Here is a 16,905-nt window from a genome sequence, read left to right as displayed (position 1 = left end):
TGGACCTTTTATACCATACAGTGACAAAAGTGGCTCTCAGTCAAGGTGCTTACATAAGGGTATACAAACAACATCTTCAGGATGGATGGCGCCTGTGCAAAATTCCATCATGTGACTGGCAGGCCGCCGGGTCAGGGCCACCAGATGCCCGGGCAGGAAGCCTGACCAACTTTAGTGTCCTTACACTCATTTTCCCCACCTCCCCTGCAGCCAGGGGGGCATGTGACTTAGATGTGTCCCATTAGAGCCACTAGCAACCAACTTTGAATTGGAAGCTAGTGACACAAAAATGTTGGCACATCACTGAATCCCTGTGATGGGGGTAGTGGGAGCTAATGCTGTTTTCCATGGAAGCAATGGAAGAAGTTTGAGTGTCAGTATTGATGGTGCAAGCTGTGGGCTGTGCACCTAGTGCAGAAGGAAGCGACCAGTTGTAAGAGACGATTCTGGACATCGTTCCTGAATCATCGTTCCTGGTTGCATAGCCTCCAAACCCCATTCTGTGGCCCCTCTGGAAATTGTACACGTTACCTGAGAACCTCCAGTAAATTCCTTTTCTGTTTGAACTAGCAGAGTTGGTGGCTGTTACTTGCAGCTAAGAACCCCTACTTATAATGTGGACCAAAGCCCAAGACAAATGAGGATGGTCTGTTCGAAACTGAGCTTCAGCAACAAAGAACAAATGACTATAGATCCTTTTCCTTTATCCGACGTGTTCACTTTAAATGTCTCCCTGGATTAAAGTAACCTTATCTACTTCACATTCTTATGAAAGACTCAGAAAAATCTCCAAAAGGGGTCTGAGATTCCAGGTTCTCCCATAATCAACATTTTTCTATCTCGTGGATTATTAATATATTTTGACTATTTTCCTTAAGCAGGGCATGTCAAGATCACTAGGTCCTTACTAGATGACTAGCTGCTTGGATTGAAGATAAATACATCTGCAATCCTGTGCTTAAAGTGCCTTGATTTAGTATTGTTGCTTCCTTGCAGTTTTTCATCAATTGGTCAGGAAAATCTTGTCCTTTTGTATCCCAAATAAGCCAGAGGTTGTAATTGGATTTCTCCTTGATCCCATCATTTTGCCGTAGGGAGAGTATTTCATAGGCTGGGAACACTCCCTTTGTTTAATGGCACAAAGTCATTGCAGGGACTGGTTATAGGGTAGGGGGTGAGAAATGGCAAACTGCCCCCTCACCGTGTGAGCAATAACATTTTGGCAGCTCAGTTGAATAATTACAGATTCCCACCTTCAGGTAGAAAAAAAAGGGTGAGTAATATCTAGAAATTGTTGTGCATGGCATTTGATAGGGAATAATGGGCACGTGAAAATCATTTGGCTGGTCTTTCTTAGTGTTCTGAAAAGTTTGTCTTATTATAGTAAAAAAAAAAAAAATTAAAGTACAACCTAACTTAGAGAGGAGAGGTATTTGCAAGTTGGGCAGACTCTAAGATACAGTATATTTTTCTCAAACTCTTAATTCAGAAGTTCATTCTACCTTTACATAGTCCATGTGATTCCCGGAAACCCCAGGAATCGTTCTGATTAGTTTCAGCCAGTGCTTCTCCTTTAGCATGCTGGAATCAGAATTACCTGCAGGGCTTGTCAAGGCACAGATTGCCGGGTCACACACCCAGACTTCTGATTCAAGGGAATTTGCATTTCTAACAAGTTCACAGATGATACTGACACTGCTGGTGACGGGGCTTATGCTTTGAGAAGGACAGGTACTGGTACTAATTAAGTCGCTCTATTCCCCTTTGTAGTGTGGTTCAGAAACCTGCTTTAGACTAATCAAAACCAGGCTTTCCCCTGGCAGTGATTATCCATCTAAGTGAGGACTCTTGACATGGTTCCTGGGTCTGTTGAAGGGAAGGGTTGCTTTTATACCATGACTGGGGAAGCTCATTGCACACTCCCCCTGGAGCAATTTATTAGTAAGTGTGTAGCTCCATCTGCTACTGCAAGCCATCTATGACCACAATGGAATCCAGCTTTGGAATGATTACAGTGACATGAATGACAGAGCAGGCTGATCTCAGGTCTACCAACACCCAGGACCCCCCATTCTGCGAGATGATAAATACCTTGACTGGTAAATATGTCTGAGCTGGGTTTTCTTTCCAGCCATTGAAAATACTCTTAATTGAAACAGTGTTACCCAGGAGAGAGCTGTTTATGCATGAAGTTAAATAAGAGGCAGGTTGGAGGCATTTGAGCGTTGGGCCAAGTAGAAGCTTTCTTGAAAGTACAACTGATTCTGGAACAACGTGGGTTTGAATGCGCGATTCCACGCAGTTTTTTTTTTTTTTTTTTTCCTCCCGATAAATGCAGTCAGCCCTTCCTCTATCCACATGTTTCGCACGGGAGATGCAACCAATTGCAGAGTAAAAACTAGTTTTGCATCCCCAAGCGCAGATTTCCGGCCACCAATCAAAAGACTGTTTTCAATCGGCAGGCTGTTGACTGCGCAGCCGCGAAGGGCCGACTGCCGTCAAAAGTTACACCCGGCTTTTCCACAGCGTGGTGGTTGGCACCTCCAGCCTCCGCGTTAAGAGTCAACTCTACTGTGCTTGAAAGTCTTGCACTGGCTTTGATCCACCTTTATCTCAGGTAAACAGAAAACTGAAGGTTGCTCTCTTTTTCTCTGAGAAGTGAGGGACGGGGAGAAAGAGAATTACAGACAGTAATGAGGGACAAATCGCGCAAGATGATAACACTCCTTGTGCGCTGAGTTAAAGAGTTTGAACTTTGGTGAAGCCAAAAAAAACCTTAAATATGGGTAATAACAAATTACTCTGTAGTGCTGTGGAATGGATGAAGGGGACAGATATTGTACACAGAAAAACTCCTAGGAGGCCGTGGGGATAACCCAGGTGAGATGTTTCAGGAACACGAAGTAGGGCAGCAGACTTGAAAATGAAGAGGAAGCTCATGGATGTGAGAGATGAAGGCCTCTTTAAAGGACAGTTAGGATGCGGGAGTAAGGAGATGAAGGTTCCCATGGATCTGTGTGAGATGGATGCAGGTAGTGCCAGGATATGAAGGGGTAGAAGTCAAAGCCTAGAAGTTATCCTTCACATCGCCTTCTCTCTCCTGTGCCATCTTAGCTCTTGTACCAAATCCCTGCCAGCTCTCAACCTTCCTCCATGTCTACTGCTACTACACACCATTATCTCTGACCTAGGCTTCTGTGATATCCCACTCTTGCTTTTTTCTCCTCCACTCTGATCACTTCTCCAAACTGTTCTCCAGAGTGATGTTTTCCAACTAAAATTTTATTTCACTCACCTTCTGCTTTAGAATAATTCAGAGGATTTCCATGTTTCGTTGAACAAAGACCAGAGGGCATTGGGGCTCTCTGTTACCAGGCCTTGGTGCACATTGGCCTTTGTTCATTCAGCTGTTCCACAAATCTTTCCACATGGTGTGTCCTCCATTTGCTCGATTAATTACAGTCCAGCCAACAAATTATATTTCAAGCTTGAATTCCTTCAGAAGTCATGATTCCTAACTGCAGAAAAAGTTCCTTTACAAGAAAGAGTTGTATCCCCCTTTCTTCATATAATTTACGTGAGTTTGTAATTACTTGTTGTACTTATTTGATCTGTATGCCTTCCCTACATGACTGCCAACTTCTTGAGAGAAAAGTCTGTCTGATCTTGTTCACCTTGTGTCTTTCACGTTTAACCCAGTGCCTGCTACATAATAGGAGCTCAATAAATGCCTGTTGGATAAAAGAATGTGTTCGTTTGGGAGCAAGATCTTGAGCTTTCTTTTGGGTATCAGAGTCTGATATGCTTGTAGGAAACCCAAAGGACTTTCTAGCAGCTTGTGTTAAAAGAGGGCAGGTTAAAATGCCAAAAATGAAGAAAAAAGGTTGATAATGCTTAACTGAATATTTGAAGTTGGGCTTCATAGCTTTGCTCAAAAATGAGCAGATGCCAGTGGTAGCCTAATCTTCCAATGAGATTTGTTTTTAATTGAAGCAATGAAAACGTCATGATTAATGGAATATTTTACAAAGAAACATGCCGATAAAGTTGGCAGATATTCCATACCTCTGAAATGTAAAGGGAAAGTTTAAACACTGTACTCCTATCATTGAAATGTTTACAAATAATAAGGAAAAAGTCATGCTCCAGAGAATTGCAGGAATGATTTCAAAATGTGATAAGCCAAAGAGTAAAGAAGAAGAAATTACCTTATCCTTTGCTCTAGAAGTTATTAGTGCAGTGTTGGGAAGAACTTCAAAGGCATTCATTTCTTCTATCAAGTTATAATATGGTTTTGAGAAGAGTCAATGAGATGATGAGGATGTCAAAAATCAAGAGAATGAGCACAGGAGGATAAAATTATCATGAAAAGGATGTTTTCTTTTTCACTCATGTAATGTTCATAAGAAATGAAAAACCCAGGAAATGTTATTTTATTTAACATTACTGACAATGGATACAAAAAGATTGTCGACAGTTGAAATCTTTAACAATTATTTTATGGAAAAAAAATGTTTTCTTTGGCAGGCAAACTCACTGCTTGCACAACACAGGGAGGTCTGATTAAGGTTGGCAATGGGATGAGGGCATACTAGAGTACATTAAGAAAAATAGTACTGGATGCATTATCCACTGTCAACACTTAATCATTAAGGATTTTAGTGAAGTTTCTTCAAAGCAGTAAATATCATTTTAACAGTACTATTAGTAAATTTCAGAGTAGCTCCTTTAATAATAGCTTATTTGTAAGCTTTACAATGACAATGAAGAGGAAATGATGTTCACACAGGTGAGCTATGTATACATTAGTATCGAAGTAGTTTCCTATGTTATGAAGTGGAGTGGGATAATGATTAAATAGTACAGAAAACAGAACTATTATGTTCAAGTTCCATCACACAGTAAAGTATATATTTCGTTTGAACTTAAAGAAATTTTGAAGATTGTGTCCTTTGCTACACAATAGGGAATAGAAGATGGATTGGAAAAAGAAATAAGACAATATAGAGAAGTTAAGTGGTGGATCTCTAAGGACTGAAAGATGAAAAATTAGCAAGCAACTAAAAAACTCAATATGTAATTTTCATGTAATTCTGCCTAAAATCGTACATACATACAAGATGTACGTACATGTCTATAAAGTATTTTGAAAGTGACTTTTACCACTCAAATTCAATGATTACTGTGTTTCAAGTGTCTCAGCTAATTTAATAATACAGGAGTTCCTGTTATAATTCCATATATGCTTTTAAAAAAAATTGTAGTGAAAAACACATAATGTAAACTTTACCATCTTAACCATTTTTAAGTATACATTTCAGTAGTGTTAAGTGTACTCACGTTTTGTGCAACAGATCTCTAGAACTTTTTGTCTTGCAAACTGAAACTCTATGCCTATTGAACAACAGCTCCCTATTTCTCCCACACCCCAACCCCTGGCAACCATAATTTTACTTTCTGTTTCTATGAGTTGGACTTTAAATATCTCATATAAGTGAGATTATACAGTGCAGTATTTATCTTTTTGTAACTAGCTTATTTCACTTAGCGTATGTTTGTCAATGGAGAAATGATAAACTGAGAGTCAAAGCAGAAATTGTGCACATATTAGACATTTCTATTCTTTCTTTCCTTCCTTCCTTCTTTCCTTCCTTCTTTCCTTCCTTCTTTCCTTCCTTCCTTCCTTCCTTCCTTCCTTCCTTCCTTCCTTCCTTCCTTTAATAGTAATTTGTTCTAGAGAAATAAAAATGATTCAGATCTAATTCATTCTTATAAAAGTTGTAGTTTACTAGAGGGAGATGAACAAAAAGTTACAGTATAACATTATAGGTACTGTGGCCAATTCTACCTGGAGTGAGACTAAAGTTCAGAAAAATGCTTTATAGAAGGAACCTTGCGAGTCTTGAAACATTGTAATTGTTAGTCCTGCAGAAAGGGATAGGGAAGGCAAAAAGGCAGTTCAAGCCGGGCCTCAAGCAAAAGCCACGAGGTTAGAAACGGTGTGGTGTGTTCAGAGGAGCGCTAAGTTGTTGGAAACAGTCGAAGCATAGCTTTTGCATATCCAGCTAGGAAACGAGAATTTTATCATATACATAATGGAGAGCCAACAGGTTTTATGCAGGGGAATAATAGCATCTAATTGCTGTCAAATATCACTCTGAAAGCAGTGTAGGGAATGGATGGGAAGTACATCTTTTCTCATAATATACTGGACCCATTGCAGTTAGCCCAGGCACAAGATGATGGTAATGTATGAATGAAAGCGGTGGTGATTAGTAAAGAGAAAAGGGAATTAATTTTCATGACATAATTTTTGTAAGAAATACAAAAGAAATACTACACCCCAAAAGTTTAAAGTTTCTTACAGACTTCATCCATTCATGAAGACAATTTGGTTCTCCACTCTGAAATCCCAATTCAGTAAGTATGGGTGGTGTCTGGGAATCTGTATTAAATAACAATAATAATAACAAAACAACAAACTCTTCAGATGATTCCGATGAGCAGCCAGGATTGGCCTCCACAGGTTTAGAAAATAGGAATTCTTGGAATTCAAAGGAGTCAAGTTGGAGTCTTGTGGAAGGCTTCTTAGGTGAAAGTAGTTGTTTATATGCTTTCACTATATCTGTACAGGAGGGAGGAGGGAAAGGCCCTGAGGCTTTCCTATCCATTCTTCATCTTTTTCAACAGGAAAAAGAACATGAAAAAATAGGAAGGAATTAAGAGATAATTTGCCAAGTTTGTGAGAAGCCAGATGCTTTAGATTCATGAATTAGAGTTCTCCATAAATTCAAATCGTGTCCTGATTGTAGTTTGTGAATACAAACTTTTGCCTTTTCCTAAAATGATCACTTGGTGTTTTGAGAGATTTTAGTCTTTTAGGGTTACTATCTTTGAGAGCATCTGATGGTTGAATTGTAGGTGACTGAGGCTATTTGAGCTAGAAATTGAGAGATTAGAGAGGAGGAAAAGGAGGTGGGATAAAAACATTCACTGGGACCCTGTGGTTTTTTAACTTGCAGGTTTCTAAGGAGTTAGTTTTTTTCTTGATAATCTTGAAAAATGTTGTCCTGTAAATATTTTGATATTTATGGAAACAGTCTCAGGAACAGTTTTTAGTGTTCCCACTGGGGGGCAGTAATGCCCTTTACAACATTGGTGACTGTGAACAGGACAATTTATCCTTCTTTTTTGGATTTGAGAGAGGGAAGAACTGATTGATTCTGATTGCCCATGTATGTTAGGGTGGATCTGGAGACGAATTCCAGCAGAAGACAGTGCAGGGAAGGTTAAATAGCATCTCTAGAACTACAGTCTTTTAAACCATTGACTTACTTGATTAAATTGGTTGCAGCAGTTTGCTTAAATTGAGTCGGTATCTTAAGACTCTGAAATTTCATAATTCTTTAAGCTCCTGTCTAGCAGCCTTAGGAAGTTTGAGGATTTTGATTTGGCAAGAATTATGTGTCCCGTGAAACCATAAGGGGCAAATATGGCAGAACAGAGAACAAGGGAGAATTGCTTCTGAAGAACTCAGACTTTTAAGGAATTCAGGCTTTGTCTTGCCACTAATTCCACCTTGCTTGTCAGGAGAGATTTGGCTGCTGGAAGAATAAAGTATCCACGGGGGCAATTTAATGGGCTTGGCCTGTAGCAAGACTGAGGAGCCATCAGGGTGTTATGGTAGAAAGAGGAAGGAACTCAGAATCAGGGAAAGACATTTGAGTTCTGGTGCTGCCCTTTTAAGACTGTAATGGGTGTGGATTAGACTCCTATAATCTGGGCGTTTTCTTTTTCCTGGCTCTGTTACTAACTCTGTGTCATTTTGACTAAGTCACTTGGCCCCTCTGGTCTTCACAGTCCATACCTGTAAAATGAGTTAGTTGGTCCAGGTGAGGTTTAGTATTCATCATGAAGCGGGGCCTGTTTGGCACCCCCGGAGTAGAGGTCTCTCTACTTGACCTACCTATAGCTTCGCAATAGATCATCCCCTTATGGCTTAAGGTGGAATGTCCCCTGTCCCCCCCAGTTCCCTGTTTTAGAAAATTACCTTGAAATGTAGGATAAATACCCCTAGGCTTATTGATCGCAATCTCTATGGTCTAGCATTCTTTTCAAGCTACTCCCATCATTGTTCCTGGGGTGCTGACTCCACCACACAATTGTGTGGCAAGAGGGAACGCTCCATGCAGAACCCCCAACCTCAACGCCAGCCATAATCTGGAGGAATCCCAGATTTCCCCTTAAAAACCCCAAGCTGGACTGAGAATGTGAAGGCAGTTTTTGGAGGTGTTAACCCGCTGCCTTGTCAGACCCCCGGTGCTCTGATAATAAATGCTTATTCTATGACCCAACTCCTGTGTCAGTCTATCGGCTGAGCGGCACAGTCAGCATGAGCCCCCGGACTCATTTGAACTCCGGTTTTAGTCACAACTGTAAAATTCTAAATTCTATGAAAACACAACTCCATTCCCACTGTAGGATTTGGCTACCATCTGGACAGCTCAGTGTAGCTCTGTGGAAGAGGAGGTTTTTCAGCATGACATGGAGGGGGGTACCTTTTACCAACTTTATCCAGCAGCACACAGAATTTGGACTTAGCTATAAAAGGAGGCTCATGCTTATATTCAGTGGGCAAAGAGCTGGGAGAAATGGATCATATAAAGTTTCATCTAGAAGGCATTAGTTCTTTTCTTTCCACCCCATTACTTTACAAATGAGGAAGAGAAGATGTGTCAAGATTCTTCACGACTCATTCATGCAGATACTATTCTGGGTGGAGATACAGAAGCGAACAAAGCAGAGGTTCTGCTCTCTTGAACATGAGTGTCAGCTGGAGGAGAACTAACGTATAGCGTTGTAGATGGTGATAAATGGGAGAGCGAAATTATAGTAAAGGGGAAAGGGAGTGTCAGGGTTCCATTTCATTTAGGTTTTCTGGGAAGGCCTCTCAAGGAGAAGACATTTGAGGAAAGCCCCAGGGAAGATTTCGGGGGACAGATTGTTGTAGGTAGAGAGAACAGCGAGTACCAAGGATTGGAGGCCGCCCAGGAGTAGTGGGCAGAGCCAGGGTTTGCCCCCTCACTGATCCGTTCATTCACTCAGCAGATACTCAGTGCCTGCTCTGTGCTGTGCACTGTTTCAGCTCCAGGACTAGAACCTTGTTTAAATCCAAAGCGTTTGTTTTCAACCACTTCAAATGCTGCCTCCCCACTCTTTGCTAAGCACTTTATAGGCATCTTATTGTAATTAGTCTTCCAAACAATTCCATGAGGTGGTTTCATAAAGAATAAAAATAAGTGACACTAACAAATGAAGACAAATGAAACCTGATATCGTTTATTCCAGTTCTTATTAAATTAGATGGAAAGACTCGCTGCTTTGTCTTGTGAATAACTGCTGTAAGTTATCAGAGTGAATCCATGGATATTATTCAGCTAATTCATGTGAGCATTATGGAGCTTCAACTTGGTGTGCCTGAAATGGTGTTAGAACGATGAATAAAGTATGAACTCACACAAAGAATTACAGTAGTGTTGATAAATCTTCTAAGTGTTAGGGTGAACGCTAACAGAATGAGCAAGGTGCCAAGAGGATCTGGGTGAAGATTTCTATCTTCCTGGGAAAGTCAGGAAAAGCTTTGTAACTCAAGGAAGACTTGGGTGGGAAATTCAAGGCATTGTGCCAAGAAGTCATGGACACACGTCGTTAGCACGGCATCGAGCTGATATTGTAAAGGGTTTATTGGAGGGAAAATGTACAAGCAGAGAATTAATAGAGCACATGCAATCTCACGTTCTCCCACTGACCCCCTGTTTGGGTCAATGCTAGGCTGCATATCTGAAGGCCAACATTCCAGTGGAAAGGGGTTCCAGCCCTGTAACTCCACATATTTTAGGGCCAGAAGAACAGGGAACATGCCTGTGACTAACAGTGGGTGAGAAAATGACATTGTTTGTAAGGGCGAGTCTCAGAAGCCGGGCAGCTGGGATCATCCAGTGTTTTTTGCACTAACTCAGACCTGCTGGGCCAGCTTTCTGCTGATCTACCCAAAAGGGAAGAAGTGAGCCTGCATACCTATCAAGATCTGTCTCTTCTCGGATGAATGAGTAGGAGTTCAAAGCGGCCCGAGGACACTTCTGATACCGTGTTTTCCCGAAAATAAGACCTAGCCAGACAATCAGCTCTAATGCGTCTTTTGGAGCAAAAATTAATATAAGACCCGATATTATATTTCATTTTATTTTATTATATTATGCCCTGTTTTATATTATAGTAAAGTAAAACCGGGTCTTATATTAATTTTTGCTCCAAAAGACGCATTAGAGCTGATTGTCGGGCTAGGTCTTATTTTCAGGGAAACACGGTAGGGGGAACAATGTGTATAACTGGAGGGAAACCAGAGACCATGGTATGTTTGGAGAACTGCAGATATTTTGTCATGATTGAAATATATGGTGTGAGGCCAGTTGGAGGTGGTCATCAGAAGGTGAGGGGACATTAGGAAGGGGAGGATTCCAGAAAGGTCTCCCAGCAGAAGCATATCCAGATAGCTTTCTATGCCATGTTAAGGTATTTGAAGTTACCTGTAGGCCAGTGGATCCAGTCGTATAGCCTAAGTGAATGACATGAGCAGAGGTGGACTGTGGTAAATGAACTCAGGACATTCCCAGTCCACAGGAAATAGCTGGTGTTCATGTTGTTGCTATGTGGGCATTCGTGTCCAGTGCTCCGGAGCTTTGGATTGTTCAAGCAGAGCCATCAACCTGGATTTGTACAGAAAATATTTCAATTTTAAAAGTTGGAAACAAATTCAAATTTGTGTAACAAGTGTATAGACCAAACTAAATATAGAATGGACTCGTCTTTGGTCTCTGATCCCTGTGAGAGTTGAAAGGGGCCACGTGAGATCTTAATAGTGTGGCTGACGGCATCAGTTTTGCTTTTTAGAAGGGTTATTCTGGAAACAGTGAGCAGAATAAATTGAAGAAAGCCAAGATAGAGTCAAAAAGAGTAATTATGAGGCTCTTGAAATAAAATATGAGGAGCTGCACTAAAGCAAAGGTATCAGAAATAAAGCTGAGGGACATTTAGGAGAAGAATGGCAAGATTTGGTGTCTGGTGGGCTATAGGTATTGTAGAAAGAGGAATTTAGGATGACTTTCAGATTTCTAATTTGGAGGGCTAAATAAATGATCTTTCCAGTCACTGAAATAGGAAATGAGAGGCCAGCGCTGGTTTACAAAGCAATATCAAGGGTTATTTTTGCATATATTGAGTTTAAGGTATCTGTCGGACATCTAAATGAAAACCTCATAGCCAGTTTGGTTAATTCTGAAGCTCAGGAAAGAAATCAGGTTGAGATAACATACTGGGGAATTATACGTGAATGGCTCATATGCAGTCATTCACCAAATATAAATATTTTCCTTTGAGGGGAAGCAGAGTTTGCCACCCCAAAATAGGCCTTTTTGAAATACTGATTATTTTAGCTGGTTATTTTTTAAGAAATGAAAGACTCAAGAAGAGCTTTTACCTGCCTAAAATAATTGAAATAGAAAAACGGGTTCCAGAAAGTGATCAGCTTAGCATAATGTGCAACAAGTATGGCAGACAGGGAGGAACCCAGCAAAGTCTGTTGTTAGATTTCCCTCTGTGCCGTATTGTGTGTAGGTGGCCAGGAAAGAATTTGTATACCACTTGTTTGCTTTTTCTCATCTACCTGATGATCGTCCACTTTCCCATTGAAGTCCCAGACCCCTGCCTCCCTCTCCTTAGTCCAGAATGGCATTTAAAACGTCAACTGCCCATATTCTTATGGAACCCCTGAATGTACATCTATGACAAATTAGGTTATTTTCTCTTGTTAATCTTGATTAGTCAAGATGATTTCTCTTGTCAGTTTGATTATTAGACCAGCCAGAAGAATTTAGAAAGGGGGAATGAAAATTATCTTTATTCTTCTACACCTTCAATATGTTAGGCCTTGTACTAGGTGCTGGGGGAACAAAAGGTTAGTGATACTTTGATCTGTGTGCTCATGAAAGGTGCAGTACAGTGAAGCAAGCCAATATTAAGGCATACAAATACAATAAATATACATTGTATTAAGTGCTATAGAGGAAATGTGGTTTAAATGAAACCCAAAAATGACATGGAAAGAAATAGAAGTCACATTGGGAGGAAGGTAAGGAAAAGAGAAATAGATAGTTCTTTGGCCAAAGGAGCTGAAACCTTGATGCTGGATGCACAGAGTGATAACAGAACATGGGGATCACCCTGTGTCCTGGACTAGTGAAAGAAGGAGCAGAGCTGTAAACTATGGAGTGACCCAGAGCTCAGTCCTTGGAGCTCTTCTCTTTTCTACCTATCCACTCCCTTTGTGATCATCCAGTTTCATAACTTGAAATCCAATATATGTCTTATGATCCCCAAATTTATATCTCTAGCTCAGATTTCTCCCTTGAATTTCAGACTCAGATACCCAACTGCCTATTACGTGTCTCTGATTAGCATATCGTATTTCACACAGCCAAAATCAAGCTTCTGGTATTCTGGCATCCTCTCTCACTTAACCTTAGTCTTTCCTATCTTAGCAAAGGGTAACTCCATTTTTGCACTTGCTTAGGCCAAAAAGGAGTAAGTCCTGTCAGCTCGATCTAAAGAACACCTCCAGAAATGAACTTCTTATCACCTCACTGCTATTTCCTTGCTCACTAACATTTCTCACTTGTAATATCGCAATGACCTTTTAACTGATCTTCTTGCTTCAATCCATGAACAACATTCTATTTCAATAGAGCAGCCTGATTTCTCATTGTCACTTCTCTGCTAATCCCCGTCCCCCACCGCCCAATGGGTTCTCTCCTCAGTTGTAGTAAAAGCCAAGCTCATTCATTCCCGTGGCCATTACAAGGTCCTGTGTGATCTGCTCCCCATTGCTCTACTCAATCCCTACTTCTTTCCCCCATGCTCACTTGGCACCAGGCACACTGATCTTCTTGCAGTTCTTCTCATACACATACCTCGTACATTCCTGCCTTGGGGGCTTTGAAAGTACCTTTCTCTCTACCTGGATTGATCTTCCCCCAGAAAGCCATATGCTTTACTCTCTTACTTTCTTCAGATTTTTATCAATATCCAATATCACCTTTCATGGGTACGTATTTTCTCTAAACTTAGAACCACAAATTGCTTCAACTCCTTGTTCCACATTCCCTGCTTTATTTTTCTTCTTAGCTGTTATCAATTTCTAGGTTACTAAATCTTTTACTTATTTTTCCATGTCCTCTGTCATAATGTAAATTTCATGAGATCAAGCCTTGACTGTTTCATTTACTGTTGTATCCACGGAGTCTGTAAGAGTGCCTGGCACATAATAGGCCCTCAATAACTATTTTTCAGATGAATGAACATAGAGTGAGGGGGTCAGGGTAATAGAAACCATTTCAAGGAAAATTCAGTTTCAAGGAAAGAGCAGTTAATAATCTCAAGTGAACAGAAATGTCAAGTAAAATAAGGACTGAAATACGGATTTTGGATTTGGCCAGCAAGATGCTACTAGTAACCCTAGTGAGAGTAGAGAGGGTAGAGGTTGTTAGAGTATTACAGTGAACTTAATCACAAAGACAGGTGAAGAAGTAGAGATAAGGCCTGCAGAATTAGGAAATGAGGGCACTAGCTGGAGAGTCGCTGAATGGAACAAGAGGACGTGAGTGACTTGAGGTCTTAATGTTTCGTACTCTTGTGAGAGGTCGTCTCTCAGCTTTGACTGTGCTGGATTTTAAAACTGCCGACATTCTTTAACTTTTTACCTGGGGGTTACTGGAATTTACCTGAGGGGGACTGGAACTCTTGAGTGCTTTCAGGGCCCATCTCACTCCTATGTCTTGCTGAGTATTTCAGAAATGTGTTAGTAGGTCCCAGGCATTTTGAGGCTTGATTGTATTAAGTTTAGTATTCTAGTCTTTGATTGTCCAATTTCATCAGCATCTAAAAATCATCTTCTCAATAATGTTAGCTCCTTAAGCTCTTTTTTATGCTCCTTCAGTGTTTTCCCTGGTCAGGGCTTAAGGGAATTTCCTTTAGAGTTCTTGGTTGAACTGAAGAACTTGGGTGGATTAAGAACCTAAATTTTTAAAAAATAAAATTCATTACTTACTGGCAATTGCTTTTCAATCTCTTATGCCAGTGTATGCTTTCCCCCTCCTAGATTGGTCATTAAGTCCTTAATCTTGACATATCAAAATGCATGCTAAAATAATATCAAACTGTTTTTGTGATCTATAATGTTTTCACTGAAGAGATTAATTGGCATATCGTTTTTGTTTATTCTTTTATTTTTTCATATGTCTGATATCCCATCTGTGTGAGCTGTGCGGTACTGTTCAAATATGACTCTAGAGAATAGAAGTCCTTAATATCTCTCAAAGGAAAAAAAAAACAAAGCTGCTCTCCAAGGAATAGAGGGGAACCCAAGTAAGAAATCGGTCTCTGATGAAGAATCAGCTTTTTTTTTTCCAAATAAGGAAAGAAGAAAATAAATAAAAGGTAGAAAACTAGACCTCAGAATTGTAGTTTCGTGCTGCTGCGTAAATGAAACCCATATGGTAGAAGAACGGCTGTCAGTAATCCTATGGAGCAGATGGATTTTGTTCTTTCAAGTGAAAAAGAACCTGCATCTTTATTCCTAAAATATCTTGAAAAGGAAGTAAGCAAGGTTTATTTCCACCATCACTATTTTCTATTTCAGACTGATATTTCTAACAATCATTAGAAATCAGCAGGAAACTCTTCAACAAATTAGCATTAAAAAGCAAAAACTCTTTCATCTGCTCCATAGGAAATGCTGACTTGTTTCAGTGCATTTACTCTTGGTTTGATCTTTGATTTCCTCCATTCATTTCCATTTTCTTTTCTCCTTTTGAGTGATTTATACTTTTTTAATATTTAATTCCTTATGTACTAATGAAAGGCAAAGAATTCTTGATTGACTCTGTTTGTTCTCCAAACATACACCTTAGCGGCAAATTCTTTTTATAATTTCTGTTTTTTATCTTTTGGTGATTACGTCAATGAGCCAAACAAATATGATTTATATCTCTGTTTTTATCAATTTCAATAAAATACATATCAATTTCAATAAAAATGTAAAATGGATAATATTGATTGGGTCTCCACTGTGAAAGATGAGGCTTTGGCTTTACGGGCCTACAGATCCCTCCACCTCTTCCTACTGTTCGTGTCGGGTGGTTATATTTCTTAATTTCCCATTTCTTGTCCTATTTACCTTCCATAGTGTGTCTGACGGCCCATTATGTAAGACGGAAGCATCAGCATCCTTCTCCTTTTGTCTGCTCTTCTTCCTGCCTCTTTATCTACTTAATAACAATTAGCGGTTTGCTGTTATGTTATCAAGGTTTTTTGTTTTTTGTTTTTTTTAAGTTTATTGGGGCGACAATTGTTAGTAAAGTTATATAGATTTCAGGTGTACAGTTCTGTAATACATTATCTATATCTCACATTGTGTGTTCACCACCCAGAATCAGTTCTCTTTCCATCACCATATATTAGACCCCATTTACCCTCTTCTAGAGTCCCTCACCCCCTTCACCCTCTGGTAACCCCTAAACTATTGTCTATGTTTATGAGTTTTTTGTTTCTTCATTTGTTTGTCATGTTCTTTTTGTTGTTTTTAGTTTTATATACCACATATCAGTGAAATCATATGGTTCTCTACTTTTTCTGTCTGACTTATTTCGCTTAGCATTGTAATCTCAAGATCCTTCCATGTTGCCACAAATGGTACTATTTCATCTTTTCTTACTGCCGAATAGTATTCCACTGTGTATATATACCACAACTCTTTATCCATTCATCTATTGAAGGACATTTTGGTTGTTTCCATGTCTTGGCCACCGTAAATAAAGCTGCAATGAACATTGGAGCACAAATGTCTTTATGGATAAATGTTTTCAGATTTTTTGGGTAGATACCCAGGAGAGGGATTGCTGGGTCATATGGTAATTCTATTCGTAATTTTTTGAGGAACCTCCACACTGCCTTCCATAACAGCTGCACCAGTCTGCATTCCCACCAACAGTGTATGAGTGTTCGTTTTCTCCACGGCCTCTCCAACACTTGTTACTATTTGTCTTGTTGATGATAGCCATTCTGACTGGGGTGAGGTGATATCTCATTGTGGTTTTATTTGCATTTCTCTGATGATTAGTGATATTGAACATTTTTTCATATGTCTATTTGCCATTTGTATGTCCTCTTTGGAGAAATGTCTCTTCAGGTCCTTCGCCCATTTTTCAATTGGGTTGTTTGTTTTTTTGTTGTTGAGTTGTATAAGTTCCTTGTATATTTTGGATATTAGCCCCTTATCGGAGGCACTGTTTGCAAAAATCTTCTCCCATTCAGTTGGTTACCTCTTTATTTTGTCAATGGTTTCTTTTGCTGTGCAGAAGCTTTTAAGTTTGATATAGTCCTGTTCATTTATTTTACCTTTTACTTCCCTTGCCTTTGGAGTCAAATTCATAAAATGCTCTTTGAATCCAAGGTCCATAAGTTTAGCACCTATGTTTTCTTCTATGTAGTTTATTGTTTCAGGTGTTATGCTTAGGTCTTTGATCCATTTTGAATTCATTTTGGTACATGGTGACAGATAGCAGTCCAGTTTCATTCTTTTGCACATGGCTTTCCAATTCTCCCAGCACCATTTATTGAAGAGGCTGTCTTTTCTCCATTGTATGTTTTTGGCTTCTTTTTCAAAAATTATGTGTCCATATTTATGTGGGTTTATTTCTGGGTTCCCAATTCTATTCCATTGGTCTATGTGTCTGTTTTTCTGCCAATACCATGCTGTTTTTATTATTGTAGCCCTGTAGTACAAGCTAAAGT

Source organism: Rhinolophus ferrumequinum, chromosome 10, assembly GCF_004115265.2.
Source record: "Rhinolophus ferrumequinum isolate MPI-CBG mRhiFer1 chromosome 10, mRhiFer1_v1.p, whole genome shotgun sequence".
NCBI classification, from domain to species: domain Eukaryota; kingdom Metazoa; phylum Chordata; class Mammalia; order Chiroptera; family Rhinolophidae; genus Rhinolophus; species Rhinolophus ferrumequinum.
This window is presented reverse-complemented; position numbering follows the sequence as displayed.